This window comes from Hyla sarda, chromosome 4 (assembly GCF_029499605.1).
Source record: "Hyla sarda isolate aHylSar1 chromosome 4, aHylSar1.hap1, whole genome shotgun sequence".
NCBI lineage: Eukaryota > Metazoa > Chordata > Amphibia > Anura > Hylidae > Hyla > Hyla sarda.
Window position 1 is genome coordinate 299,771,178 of NC_079192.1, and position 14,647 is coordinate 299,785,824.

Genomic DNA, 14,647 nt, shown 5'->3' on the forward strand with positions numbered 1-14,647 from the left:
CATGTCCCAACATTCACCCTCCTGGTAACCCTGGATGTAAATAGTCTGGGGTCAGTGGGGCAAAAAAGTATTTAGTCAGCCACCAATTGTGCAAGTTCTCCCACTTTGCACAGGTTATGATAAATCTGTAAAAACACCTTCAAGGAAAATGGAATTTCCAGGTTTCATTGTCAACACTTAATCTGCCCTCCTGAGCCTCCCTACCAGGAGACTGAAAACAATTCGGGAAGGAAATCTCTCTTTAAGACTCATTACTCGCATTGTAGGTCTATTTGCCTAAATCCAAGTAATCGTTCATGCTGCCCTTCATTACAGGGTCCTTCAACGTCTCAAAGCCCAACATTTGATAGAAGGTTTGGGATACTCAGATGAGATAACCCTTACAAAGACAACAAAGAAGAACGAAAAAAACATTTTTTGGTTCTCTGCTTAGTCTTGCCATAGAATCCCATGCGAGTCGCCTTGAATTGGGCACTCGTTGCGGAAACTTTTCCACATGAAGGAAATGGTCTACGGACGAATCTGTACAATTTTTTTTGATCAATTGCTTAGAGCTGTTAGCAGATTCATTTGCTCTCAAGTTTTTTTGCGAAGGCGGAATACCTTCTAGGCCTTTCATTAGCTGATTGGAATTCTTGCTTAAGTAAATGGGGGCTGGATTCCACTCTTTTTAAGCAAATCCACTCACTTTGGGGGCCCCTCCATCTAGATCTGTTTGCCTCATGCTTAAACCGGCAACTACCTCATTATTTCAGTTGGTGTCCCGACCCAGATGCCATAGGCGGGGATGCTTTCTTTCACTCATGGCTGCCAGAAACTCTGTCTATTTTTTCCCCCTGTTTGTTCTGATTCCCACAGTTTTAATGCAAGCAGACCCTCAGAATCCAACTATGATACTAATAACTCCATGATGGTAGACTTAAACATGGTTTCCACAAATGCTAGGGATGACCATAACTACTCATGGATTCTCCCAACATCCCAGTTTCTCCTTTGGGATCCGTCCAGGAATCCTCACCTCTCAGGTCTCCTATTCCTGGTTGCTTGGGGACCCCCGCGATCTCTGTGCTGCACCCGGCATATGTTTAGAGCATCGGGCTCAGCACCGGAGGCTGGTGACATTACGGCCATGCCCTCTTAATGCAAGCCTATGTGAGGGGCATGACTGTGACATCACGAGCCTCCACTCCGTGCCAGATGACTGGCGATGGGGGGCAAAGTTCGCTCCGTGCACCGGATTTCTGGGGTGCCTCAGCTGAGATTGCAGGGTCCCCAGCGGTGGGACCCCAGTGATCAGACATCTTATCCCCTATCCTTTGGATAGGGGATAAGATGTCAAGGGGCAGAGTACCCCTTTAATTTGTAAGCTAATGAAAGGTATTAATTTTACCTATATCCTCATTTTACCTATATCCTCTTGGGGACAAAGCACATTATGACCTTAAGGATCAAAGCATTTTTTGCTAATCTGACCACTGTCACTTTAAGCATTAATCACTCTGGGATGCTTTTACTTATGAATTTGATTCCGAGATTGTTTGTTTTTTCGTGACATATTCTACTTTATGTTAGTGGAAAGTTTTCGTCAAAACTTGCATCATTTCTTGGTGAAAAATTCAAAAATTTCATGAAAATTTCGCATTTTTCTAACTTTTAAACTCTCTGCTTGTAAGGAAAGTGGACATACCAAATAAATTATATATTGATTCACATATACAATATGTCTACTTTATGTTGGCCTCATAAAGTTGACATGTTTTTACTTTTTGAAGACATAGCAGTAGTTTTCCAATTTTTCACGTTAATTTCCAAATCTTATTTTTTCAGGGACCAGTTCAGCTTTGAAGTGAATTAGAGAAGTCTACATGTTAGAAATACCTCATAATGGACCCCATTAGGAAAATTGCACCACTCAATGTATTCAAAATGACATTCAGAAAGTTTGTTAACCCTTTAGGTGTTTCATAGGAATAGCAGCAAAGTGGCGGCGAAAATTCTAAATCTTCATTTTTTACACTAACACGTTCTTGTAGACCCATATTTTGAATTTTTACAAGGGGTAAAAGGAGAACCCCCCCCAAAAAAATTTGTAACACAATTTCTCTCGAGTAAGGAAATACCTCATATGTGGATGTAAAGTGCTTTGTGGGTGCACTAGAGGGCTCAGAAGGGAAGGAGCGACAATGGGCTTTTGGAAAGCGAATTTTGCTGAAATGGTTTTTGGGGGACATGTCTCATTTAGGAAGCCCCCATGGTGTCAGAACAGCAAAAAACACCCCACATGGCACACGATTTGGGAAACTACACCCCTCCAGGAATGAAACAAGGGGTACAGTGAGCCTTAACACCCCTCAGGTGTTTGACAATTTTTTTTATAAAGCTGGATGTGAAAATGAAAAATTTTATTTTTTTCACTAAAATGCTGATGTTACCCCAATATTTTAATTTTAACAAGGGGTAATAGATGAAAATGTCCCCCAAAATTTGTAACCCAATTTCTCTTGAGTAAGGAAATACCCCTGCTAGACAGTAATGGACATGCTTGGGAGGGATCCGTGCTTGTCTTGGGGGTTAAATGGCTGTGTTTTAAGTAAACCATAATGCTGCTGATTTCTTTTTGTGAAATGGCTATTTCCTGTTGGAGTCCCCTCCCTTCAACTACAAGTCCTAGGATCCCTTTTTTGTAAGTGTGAGGTCACTTTTCTTCCTTCCGCACATCAGCCACGCCACCCATTGAACCACACCTGGGACAATTCCTTGCAGCCCTGTGGAGAATGATCCACCCTTCTCCACCCCCCACCCAGCGGTAGCTCCACACTTAGAAATAGGCTCCCTTTGAACACCTGACTAGTGATGTAATGTCTTGCACAGCAACTTGGTACAGACACTATATTATGAACTACACTAACTTTACAGCCCCTATAGCATAGTCAAATAAAAAAATAATCTATAAGCAATCATGGGCTGTATATATTTTTCAAATAAATTCCATCACTCACATTTAGATGGTTCACATTATTTCTTCTTATTTATTCGAGTCTTTCAGCAGTAGTTACATCAGCTTCATTCAGTAGGATGTCGGCACACATCCAGTCTAGCAGAGGTCTTAACGCACTAGCTGGGAGCCATCAGGGTCATGACGCAACGTTTCGGGGGACCTCCCCCTTACTCATGCGTATTAGATCCTGGCTATCCAAGGGAGGATATAGGAATCTCACACCTGGTTATCCCAATCAATCGGTCTCAGGTAAAGGAATGTCTTTTTTTCTTTTTCTATGTGTGTTGTCCAATTGGACTTCTATTCAATTGTTGTTGTAAAATATATATGTGAGATTTCCAATCACTTCCTGGGATATAAATTATAATTTCAATATAAGAAGGCTTTATAAATACAGACTTCATTTAACCCCTTAACCTTTTAAGGACCCAGCCATTTTACACCTTAGGACCCGGCCATTTTTTGCACATCTGACCACTGTCACTTTAAACATTAATAACTCTGGGATGCTTTTAGTTATCATTCTGATTCCGAGACTGTTTTTTCGTGACATATTCTACTTTAACATAGTGTTAAAATTTTTTGGTAACTTGCATCCTTTCTTGGTGAAAAATCCCAAAATTTGATGAAAAATTTGAACATTTTGCATTTTTCTAACTTTGAAGCTCTCTGCTTGTAAGGAAAATGGATATTCCAAATATTTTTTTTTATTCACATATACAATATGTCTACTTTATGTTTGCATCATAAAATTGACATGTTTTTACTTTTGGAAGACACCAGAGGGCTTCAAAGTTCAGCAGCAATTTTCCAATTTTTCACAAAATTTCCAAAATCACAATTTTTCAGGGACCAGATCAGGTTTGAAGTGGATTTGAAGGGTCTTCATCTTAGAAATACCCCACAAATGACCCCATTATAAAAACTGCACCCCCCAAAGTATTCAAAATGACATTCAGTCAGCATTTTAACCCTTTAGGTGTTTCACAGGAATAGCAGCAAAGTGAAGGAGAAAATTCACAATCTTTTACGCTTGCATGTTCTTGTAGACCCAATTTTTGAATTTTTACAAGGGGTAAAAGGAGAAAATGTATACATCTATTTGTAGCCCAATTGCTCTTGAGTAAGCACATACCTCATATGTCTATGTAAAGTGTTCGGCGGGCACAGTAGAGGGCTCAGAAGGGAAGGAGTGACAAGGGGATTTTGGAGTGTAAGTTTTTCTAAAATGTTTTTTGGGGGGCATGTTGCATTTAGGAAGCCCCTATGGTGACAGAACAGGAAAAAAAACCACATGGCATACCATTTTGGAAACTAGACCGCTTGAGGAACGTAACAAGGAAGAAAGTGAGCCTTAATACCCCACAGGTGTTTCACGACTTTTGCATTTGTAAAAAAAAAAAAAAAAAATTTCAATAAAATGTTTCCCCCCCAAATTTCACATTTTTGCAAGGGTTAATAGCAGAAAATACCCCCCCAAAATTTGTAACCCCATCTCTTCTGAGTATGGAGGTACCCCATATTTGGCTTTTTGAGAGCAAATTTTGCTCGGGGGCATGTTGTATTTAGGAAGCCCCTATGGTGCCAGGACAGCAAAAAATACCCACATGCCATACCATTTTGGAAACTAGACCCTTTGAGGAACGTAACAAGGAATAAAGTGAGCCTTAATACCCCACAGGGGTTTCGCGACTTTTGCATACGTAAAAAAAAAAATAATAATTTCACTAAAATGTGTATTTCCCCCCCAAATTTCACATTTTTGCAAGGGTTAATAGCAGAAAATACCCCCAAAATTTGTAACCCCATCTCTTCTGAGTATGGAGGTACCCCATAAGTTGACCTGAAGCGCACTACGGGCGAACTACAATGCTCAGAAGAGAAGGAGTCATATTTGGCTTTTTGAGAGCAAATTTTGCTTGGGGGGCATGTCGCATTTAGGAAGCCCCTATGGTGCCAGAACAGCAAAATAACACCCATGTGGCATACCATTTTGGAAACTAGACTCCTAGAGGAACGTAACAAGGGGTACAGTGAGCATTTACCCCCACTGGTGTCTGTCAGATCTTTGGAATAGTAGGCTGTACAAAATTTTTAATTTACACAGCCCACTGTTCCAAAGATCTGTCAGACACCAGTGGGGTGTAAATTCTCACTGCACCCCTCATTACAATTCCGTGAGATGTGTAGTTTCCGAAATGGGGTCACGTGTTTTTTTTTTTTTTTTTGCGTTTGTCAAAACCGCTGTAACAATCAGCCACCCCTGTGCAAATCACCTCAAATGTACATGGTGCACTCTCCCTTCTAGGCCTTGTTGTGCGCCCCCAGAGCACTTTGCACCCACATATGGGGTATCTCCGTAGTCGGGAGAAATTGCGTTACAAATTTTGGGGGGCTTTTTTCCCTTTTATCTCTTGTCAAAATGAAAAGTATAGGGCAACACCAGCATGTTAGTGTAAAAAAAATTTTTTTTTACACTAACATGCTGGTGTAGACCCCAACTTCACCTTTTCATAAGGGGTGAAAGGAGAAAAAGCCCCCCAAAATTTGTAAGGCAATTTCTCCCGAGTATGGCGATACCCCATATGTGACCCTAAACTGTTGCCTTGAAATACGACAGGGCTCCAAAGTGAGAGAGCGCCATGCGCATTTGAGGCCTGAATTAGGGATTTGCATAGGGGTGGACATAGGGGTATTCTACGCCAGTGATTCCCAAACAGGGTGCCTCCAGCTGTTGCAAAACTCCCAGCATGCTTGGACAGTCAACGGCTGTCCGGGAATACTGGGAGTTGTTTTTTTGCAACAGCTGGAGGCTCCATTTTGAAAACAGTGGCGTACCAGACGTTTTTTCATTTTTATTGGGGAGGGGAGGGGGGCTGTGTAGGGGTATATGTATATGTAGTGTTTTTTACTTTTTATTTTATTCTGTGTTAGTGTAGTGTAGTGTTTTTAGGGTACAGTCACAGGGCGGGGCATTACAGTGAGTTTCCCGCTGCGAGTTTGAGCTGCCGCGCAAAATTTGCTGCATTACAAACTTGCAGCCTGATACTCACTGTAAGCCCCCTGCCCATGTGAATGTATCCTGTACATTCACAGGGGGGGGGGGGGACTTCCAGCTGTTGCAAAACTACAACTCCCAGCATGCACAGTCTATCAGTGCATGCTGGTAGTTATAGTTTTGCAACAGCTGGAGGCACACGGTTTGGGAAACACTGAGTTAGGAAACAGACAATGTTTCCCAACCAGTGTGCCTCCAGTTGTTGCAAAACTACAACTCCCAAACATTCTCAGGCATGCTGGGAGTAGTAGTTCGGCAACATCTTTAGAGCCAGATGTTGCCGAACTACAACTCCCAGCATGCTTGGAGTTGTAGTTTGCAACATCTGGAGGACTACAGTTTGCAGACCACTAATACAGTGGTTCCCAATCTGTGCCCTTCCAGATGTTGCAAAACTACAATTCCCAGTATGCCAAAACTGTTCAGGCATGCTGGGAGTTGTAGTTCTGCAACATCTGAAGGGCCAGATGTTACAGAACTACAACTCCCAGCATGCCTGGACAGTAAGGGCATGCTGAGGATGTGTAGTTTTGCAACATCTGGAAGGGCACAGTGGTCTCAAAACTGCGGACATCCAGATGTTGCAAAACTGCAACTCCCAGCATGCCCAGAAGCCAAGGGCTGTCTGGGCATGCTGGGAGTTGTAGTATACAGGGTCCCAATACAGCAATGCATGTCGCTTTACGGCGATGTGCATTGCTGTAAAGGGCCCGACCGCGGCTGAAGATCCACTCACCTGTCGCCGCCGCCGCCGTCTTCATCGCCGGGATCCGGGTCTTCAGGGACGAGGTAAGTATCGGGGCCGGGCCCCAGCACTCCCCCGTCCCCCGCCGCGTCCTCCGGTCTTCCTCCCGTCCTCTCCGGACTTCAAGGGGCCGGGCAGGGGAGGAAGTAACCGCCCCCCCCCCCCCCCTGCGATTGGTCGGTTAACTAACCGAAGAATCGCAGGGGATCGGAGGAGGTGGCAGGCTTGCCTCCTGGCTCCTAGCCTTCAGCATGGTCCTGGCTGTCTGTGACAGCCGGGATCATGCAAAATTACCGGGCGGTCGGGTCCCAGAGACCAGATCAGCCCGGTATTTGCTGCGATCGCCGATATGGGGGGCCTACATGGCCCCCCTCTGCGTTTGCCCTGGATCCCTGCTGAAGGATTTCAGCAGGGATCCGCTTCCGATCTCCGCCGGGTGAGCGGCGGAGACCAGGAAAAGACCATGACGTATGCATACGTCATGGGTCCTTAAGACCCAGGGTATGATGACGTATGCATACATCATGGGTCCTTAAGGGGTTAAGGACCGGGGGTTTTTCCGCTTTTTCATTTTCGTTTTTTGCTCCTTGCCTTTACAAAAACCTTAACTCTTTCAATTTTGCACCTAAAAATCCATATGATGGCTTATTTTTTGCGCCACCAATTCTACTTTGTAATGACTTCAGTCATTGTGCCCAAAAATCTACGGTGAAACAGAAAAAAAAATCATTGTGAGACAAAATTGAAAAAAAAAACTGCTGTTTTGTAACTTTTGGGGGCTTCCGTTTCTACGTAGTACATTTTTCGGTAAAAATGACACCTGATATTTATTCTGTAGGTCAATACGGTTAAAATGATACCCTACTTATATAGGTTTGATTTTATCGTACTTCTGGAAAAAATCATAACTTCATGCAGGAAAATTAATACGTTTAAAATTGTCATTTCTGACCCCTATAACTTTTTTATTTTTCCGTGTATGGGGCGGTTTGAGGGCTCATTTTTTGCACCATGATCTGAAGTTTTTAATGGTACCATTTTTGCATTGATAGGACTTATTGATCGCTTTTTATTCATTTTTTCATGATATAAAAAGTGACCAAAAATGCACTATTTTGGACTATTTTTTTGCGCGCACGCCATTGACTGTGTGGTTTAATTAATGATATATTTTTATAACTCGGACATTTCCGCACGCGGCGATATCATATATGTTTATTTTTATTTACACTGTGTTTTTTTATTTATTGGAAAAGGGGGGTGATTCAAACTTTTAATAGGGAAGGGGTTAAATGATATTTATTCACTTTTTTTCACTTTTTTTTGCAGTGTTATAGCTCCCATAGGGACCTATAACACTGCACACACTGATCTTTCACATTGATCACTGGTTTCTCATACGAAACCAGTGATCGATGATTCTGCCGCTTGACTGCTCATGCCTGAATCTCAGGCACTAAGCAGTCATTCGGCGATCGGACAGCGAGGAGGCAGGTAGGGACCCTCCTGCTGTCCTGTAAGCTGTTCGGGATGCCGCGATTTCGCCGCGGCTATCCCGAACAGTCCACTGAGTTAACCGGCATGGTTTCAGTTTCATTTGAAAGCCGCGTCTAAAGGGTTAATAGCGCGCGGCACAGCGATCAATGCCGCGCGTTATTAGCCCGCGTTATAGATCGGGAGCGGACACATGACGTTCCAGTACATCATGTGTCCTTAAGGGGTTAAGCCTGATGGGGAAATCGTTTCCATGTAACTAATCCAATATGTTTCCCTTTGCAAGAGACGCTTGCGGTTTTGAATGTCATTCGTATCTGTGTGAATTTGTTTTAAAATTTGCCAGCATAGCTCATTCACATTGTGGTTAGCATCTAAAAAATGTCTCGCTACTGTTGTCTCGCTAAATTTTGTGGATTCTCCTACTATTTTGGTTGTTAACGCTTTCCTAATATTATTTTTATGTTCTGCTATCCTTGTTTTAATTTTTCTACTAGCCTGACCAATGTAGTTTTTACCGCACAGGCATTTCAACATGTAAATTACATTTTCCGTGTTGCATGTATAAAAACCGCGACAGGGAATTTTAGAACCTTTTTTAGGATGATAGATATTGTCACCTTTTATTATATTGTTACAGTGGGGACATGATAAGCAAGGATATGTACCTTCCCGTTTACTTCCTAGAAATGTCTGATAATCTTTTTTCTTTTTTCAATATCACCTCGTATTACCATATTGCCTATAGTTTTTCCTCTGTTGTGTACAAACATGGGTGGTTCTTTAAATAATTTCCCATATTTTGGGTCAGATTTTAATATTCCCCAGTATTTGTTGATAGTTTTTTTTTATTAGATTAGTATGTCTGTCATACGTACCAATGTACATTACTCTGTCAGTTTTTCCTTTCTTTTTCTCTTTTTTCTTTAATAGATCTGCTCTGTCTAAAGTGGCTACTTCTTCTACCTTTTTTAGTTCTTTACTAGAATATGCTCTATTTTCAAATTTCTCTGTAATATTTTTTTAATTTTTTTTCATATGCATCCTCTTTATTAATTATTCTTTTCGCTCTAATATATTGACTTTTTGGTAAACCTTGAAAAATACTAGGGTTATGAAAACTTTTCTTATGTACCGTATATACTCGAGTATAAGCCGAGTTTTTCAGCACGATTTTTCGTGCTGAAAACACCCCCCTCGGCTTATACTCGAGTGAACTCTCCACCCGCAGTGGTCTTCAACCTGCGGACCTCCAGAGGTTTCAAAACTACAACTCCCAGCAAGCCCGGGCAGCCATCGGCTGTCCGGGCTTGCTGGGAGTTGTAGTTTTGAAACCTCCGGAGGTCCGCAGGTTGAAGACCACTGCGGCCTTCAACATCATCCAGCCCCCTCTCACCCCCCTTTAGTTCTGTACAGTACTCACCTCCGCTCGGCGTTGGTCCGGTCCTGCAGGGCTGTCCGGTGAGGAGGTGGTCCGGTGGGATAGTGGTTCCGGGCTGCTATCTTCACCGGGGAGGCCTCTTCTAAGCGCTTCGGGCCCGGCCTCAGAATAGTCACGTTGCCTTGACAACGACGCACAGGTGCGTTCATTGCCAACGTACTTCTGCGTCGTTGTCAAGGCAACGCCTCTATTCCGGGCCGGAAGCGCGGAGAAGAGGCGCCCCCGGTGAAGATAGCAGCCCGAAACCACTATCCCACCGGACCACCTCGTCACCGGACAGCCCTGCAGGACCGGACCAGCGCCGAGCGGAGGTGAGTACTCAGAACTAAAGGGGGTGAGAGGGGGCTGGATGATGTTGAAGGCCGCAGTGGTCTTCAACCTGCGGAACTCCGGAGGTTTCAAAACTACAACTCCCAGCAAGCCCGGACAGCCGATGGCTGCCCGGGCTTGCTGGGAGTTGTAGTTTTGAAACCTCTGGAGGTCCGCAGGTTGAAGACCACTGAGGGCGGATGATGAGAAGAGGATGATCAAGGGGGGGGGTGTGGGATGATGACAAGAGGATAATGAAGGAGGGTGTGGGATGATCAAGGGGGGTGGGGATGATGAAGGGGGGGGTGTGGGATGATTACAAGGGGATGATGAAGGGGGGATGTGTGGGATGATGACAAGGGGATGATGAAGGGGGAATGTGTGGGATGATGACAAGAGGATGATGAAGGGGGGATGTGTGGGATGATGACAAGGGGATGATGAAGGGGGGATGTGTGGGATGATGACAAGGGGATGATGACAGGTGATGATGATGAGGGTCTGGATGATGACAGGCGGTGATGATGATGAAGATGTTAATGACGGGTCCGGATGATGACAGGGGGGGATGATGTATTTCCCACCCTAGGTTTATACTCGAGTCAATAACTTTTCCTGGGATTTTGGGTTGAAATTAGGGGTCTCGGCTTATACTCGGGTCGGCTTATACTCGAGTATTGTCACGGATCGGCAGGCTGGAGGTGGATCCTCTGTGTCAGAGAGGGTTTGGCGAGGACCGTGTCGGTGGACCGGTTCTAAGTAGCTACTGGTTTTCACCAGAGCCCGCCGCAAAGCGGGATGGTCTTGCAGCGGCGGTAGCAACCAGGTCGTATCCACCGGCAACGGCTCAACCTCTCTGACTGCTGAGATAGGCATGGTACAAGGGATTAGGCAAGAGCAAGGTCGGACGTAGCAGAAGGTCAGGGCAGGCAGCAAGGATCGTAGTCAGGGGCAACGGCAGGAGGTCTGGAACACGGGCTAGGAACACACAAGGGAACGCTTTCACTAGGCACAAGGGCAACAAGATCCGGCAAGGAAGTGCAGGGGAAGTGAGGTATAAGTAGGGAGTGCACAGGTGGAAACTAATCAAGCTAATTGGGAAGATTGGGCCAGGCACCATCATTGGTGCACTGGCCCTTTAAATCTAGAGAGCTGGCGCGCGCGCGCCAGAGCATGACAGCCGGGGACCGGGACAGGTAAGTGACTTGGGATGCGATTCGCAAGCGGGCGCGTCCCGCTGTGCGAATCGCATCCCCGACGGCCATGACAGTGCAGCGCTCCCGGTCAGCGGGACCGACCGGGGCGCTGCAGGGAGAGAGACGCCGTGAGCGCTCCGGGGAGGAGCGGGGACCCGGAGCGCTCGGCGTAACAGTACCCCCCCCTTGGGTCTCCCCCTCTTCTTGGAGCCTGAGAACCTGAGGATAAGACTTTTGTCCAGGATGATGTCCTCAGGTTCCCAAGATCTCTCCTCTGAGCACTCAACTCCAAAGGGTCCAAGATAACGTGGTCCGAGATTAAAACTGGGGACACGGAAGCGGATATACTTGGTGGAGAACCACACAAAAACAGGGGGGGTTCTTCGTTTTCCTTCGGCAAGCTTCTTCACCCGGGATGAGGCTAGTATGAGGGATTTAAGAGTCTTTTCCCAGATGGTGGCGAAGCCCCGGAAAACCTCATCAACAGCGGGCACACAAGAAGGCGTGGGGGTGGGGAGGGAGGGAAGAGGGTCAAGCCCGGCACGGGGCAGAGTGTCAACAGGACGGGAGCCGTGAGGAGGAGACACAGCATAGTCCAGACAGGCCTTGGGGAGGCCAGGTAAAGGGGGAGACACAGAGGCTTGACTGACGGGACTGGGAGCAGACGTGAGGCACTTCCTGTGGCAAGAAGCACCCCAGCTCCCGATCTCCCCGGTGGTCCACACAAGGGCAGAAGATGGGGGTTGGAGCCTTGGCAGACCGAGGAGGACTTCAGAGGAGCATTTGGGCAAAACAAAAAGTTCCATGCTGAAGAGAAGGGGTTCTGTGCGGTAACGCACAGTGCAGTGTAGAAGTAAATCTTCTTTCTTCCTGCGGCGAGTCCTCTCTTCAGGGGTCAGGCGGGACCGATCCAGTTGCATAGCCTCCTCGGCGGGAGGCACAGGGGTGGATTGCAAAGGATACTGTAAGAGAGGTGCTCCGGGCGGTGTGGCACATGGCAGGGCCTTCCCAGGCAGGAGACCACGGCAGAGTCTAGAGTCCTCATCAAATTTGTCCGGCAGGGACAAGCAGGGGTTAGGAGCGGCCGGTTGCTGCGGAGGAGTTGCAGGAGCCGGCGGAGGAGATGGTTGTTGCAGCTGCTGTGTCTGTGACTGAAGTTGCTGTATCTGCGGCAGCAGCTGCTGTATCTGTGACTGAAGTTGCAGTGTCACGGTGGTCAAGTATGCCAGCTGGTAATTTCGTTGGGTGATCTTTAGGGCTTGCTGGGCGATTACCGTGGAAATGTCGGCAAGACTTGACAGCGGCACCTCAGCGGAATCCATGGCCGGATCTACTGTCACGGATCGGCAGGCTGGAGGTGGATCCTCTGTGTCAGAGAGGGTTTGGCGAGGACCGTGTCGGTGGACCGGTTCTAAGTAGCTACTGGTTTTCACCAGAGCCCGCCGCAAAGCGGGATGGTCTTGCAGCGGCGGTAGCAACCAGGTCGTATCCACCGGCAACGGCTCAACCTCTCTGACTGCTGAGATAGGCATGGTACAAGGGATAAGGCAAGAGCAAGGTCGGACGTAGCAGAAGGTCAGGGCAGGCAGCAAGGATCGTAGTCAGGGGCAACGGCAGGAGGTCTGGAACACGGGCTAGGAACACACAAGGGAACGCTTTCACTAGGCACAAGGGCAACAAGATCCGGCAAGGAAGTGCAGGGGAAGTGAGGTATAAGTAGGGAGTGCACAGGTGGAAACTAATCAAGCTAATTGGGAAGATTGGGCCAGGCACCATCATTGGTGCACTGGCCCTTTAAATCTAGAGAGCTGGCGCGCGCGCTCCCTAGAGAGCGAAGCCGCGCGCGCCAGAGCATGACAGCCGGGGACCGGGACAGGTAAGTGACTTGGGACGCGATTCGCAAGCGGGCGCGTCCCGCTGTGCGAATCGCATCCCCGACGGCCATGACAGTGCAGCGCTCCCGGTCAGCGGGACCGACCGGGGCGCTGCAGGGAGAGAGATGCCGTGAGCGCTCCGGGGAGGAGCGGGGACCCGGAGCGCTCGGCGTAACAAGTATATACGGTAACATGTTATTTTTATCTGTGTTTTTGACATATAAAGTTGTATCAAAACTCCTGTCGTTTTTTATGACTTCCATGTCTAAAAATAGTATTTTATGAGAGTTATATGTAACAGTAAATTTAATGGTGGGGTGTACCATATTTAATTTACATACAAATTCGAGGAAAGATTCCTCCGTTCCCCCCCAGAGCATGAAAATATCATCCACATAACGTAGCCACGCCAGTGGAGTTTCCATGTCTGGGGAGGAAAAGACGAATCTCTCCTCGAATGCATGCATGAAAATATTTGCAAGACTTGGGGCGACTGGGGACCCCATTGAAGTCCCGCCCACTTGTAGAAAAAATTGAGTGTCAAAACGGAAATAATTATTATGCAGGACAAAATCCAATAAATTCATCAAAAAAGCAATCATCTGATTGCTCAAATTGTTTTTTTTACATAACACTTCATGTATGCATTCAGCCCCTTCTGTTTGGGGGATATTCGTGTACAAATTTTGTACGTCCATTGTACATAAAAATTTAAATATCCTATATCCAAATAATCCTTGAATATCCCTTTAATAATTTGAACAAAAGCCTTTGTTGGTGGTGACAGCTTTAAGACGCTTCCTGTATGGAAAAACTAGTTGCATGCATTGCTCTGGTGTGATTGTAGATAATTCTCCCACACAAACAGTCATCAAATCTTGAAAGTTCTGTGGGCCTCTTCTATGAATCATGATCTTCAGTTCTTTCCATAGATTTTCAATGGGATATAAGTCAGGTGATTGGCTGGCCCATTTTAGCAGTTTTATTTTCTTTCTTCGAAACCATTTAAGAGCTTCCTTGGCTGTGTGTTAGAGATCATTGTCTTGCTGAAATGTCCACCCTCATTTCATCTTCATCATCCTGGTAGATGGCAGCAGATTTTTGTCAAGAATGTCACGGTAAATTTGACCATCCCTTCTTCCTATTATGTGAAGTTTGCCAGTACTATTATAGTGCAGCAGCACATCATGATCCAATATCACTCTCAACAACTTTGCTGTTGGTATGGAGTTTTTACGATGATATGCAGTGCCATTTCTCCTCCAAACATGGTGTGTATTACAAAATTCAAACTGTTGAATTATGCTCTCATCTGACCACACGTTGGGGAACATTTGTCAAAACCTGTGCAGAGGAAAAGTTGAGCTGTTGCCAATAGTAGACATGTGCAATTCGTTTCGGAGTGAATACTAAACTTAACGAATTTTCCCGTTTTCGGGTGTTCGTTACAATCCGAATGCACGAAAAAAATATTTCTGAAAAAGAATACGAATATACAGTTAACGAATGCATTCGTTAAGTAACGCATAACG

The 14,647-nt window shown here is 45.9% G+C and overlaps 1 protein-coding gene across 5 annotated transcripts in view; it reads left to right on the top strand.

Annotated features, from left to right (window-relative positions):
- CDHR2 (cadherin related family member 2) overlaps positions 1 to 14,647 on the top strand; it is a 231,215-nt gene that overhangs the window by 39,153 nt on the left and 177,415 nt on the right. The window lies entirely within an intron of this gene.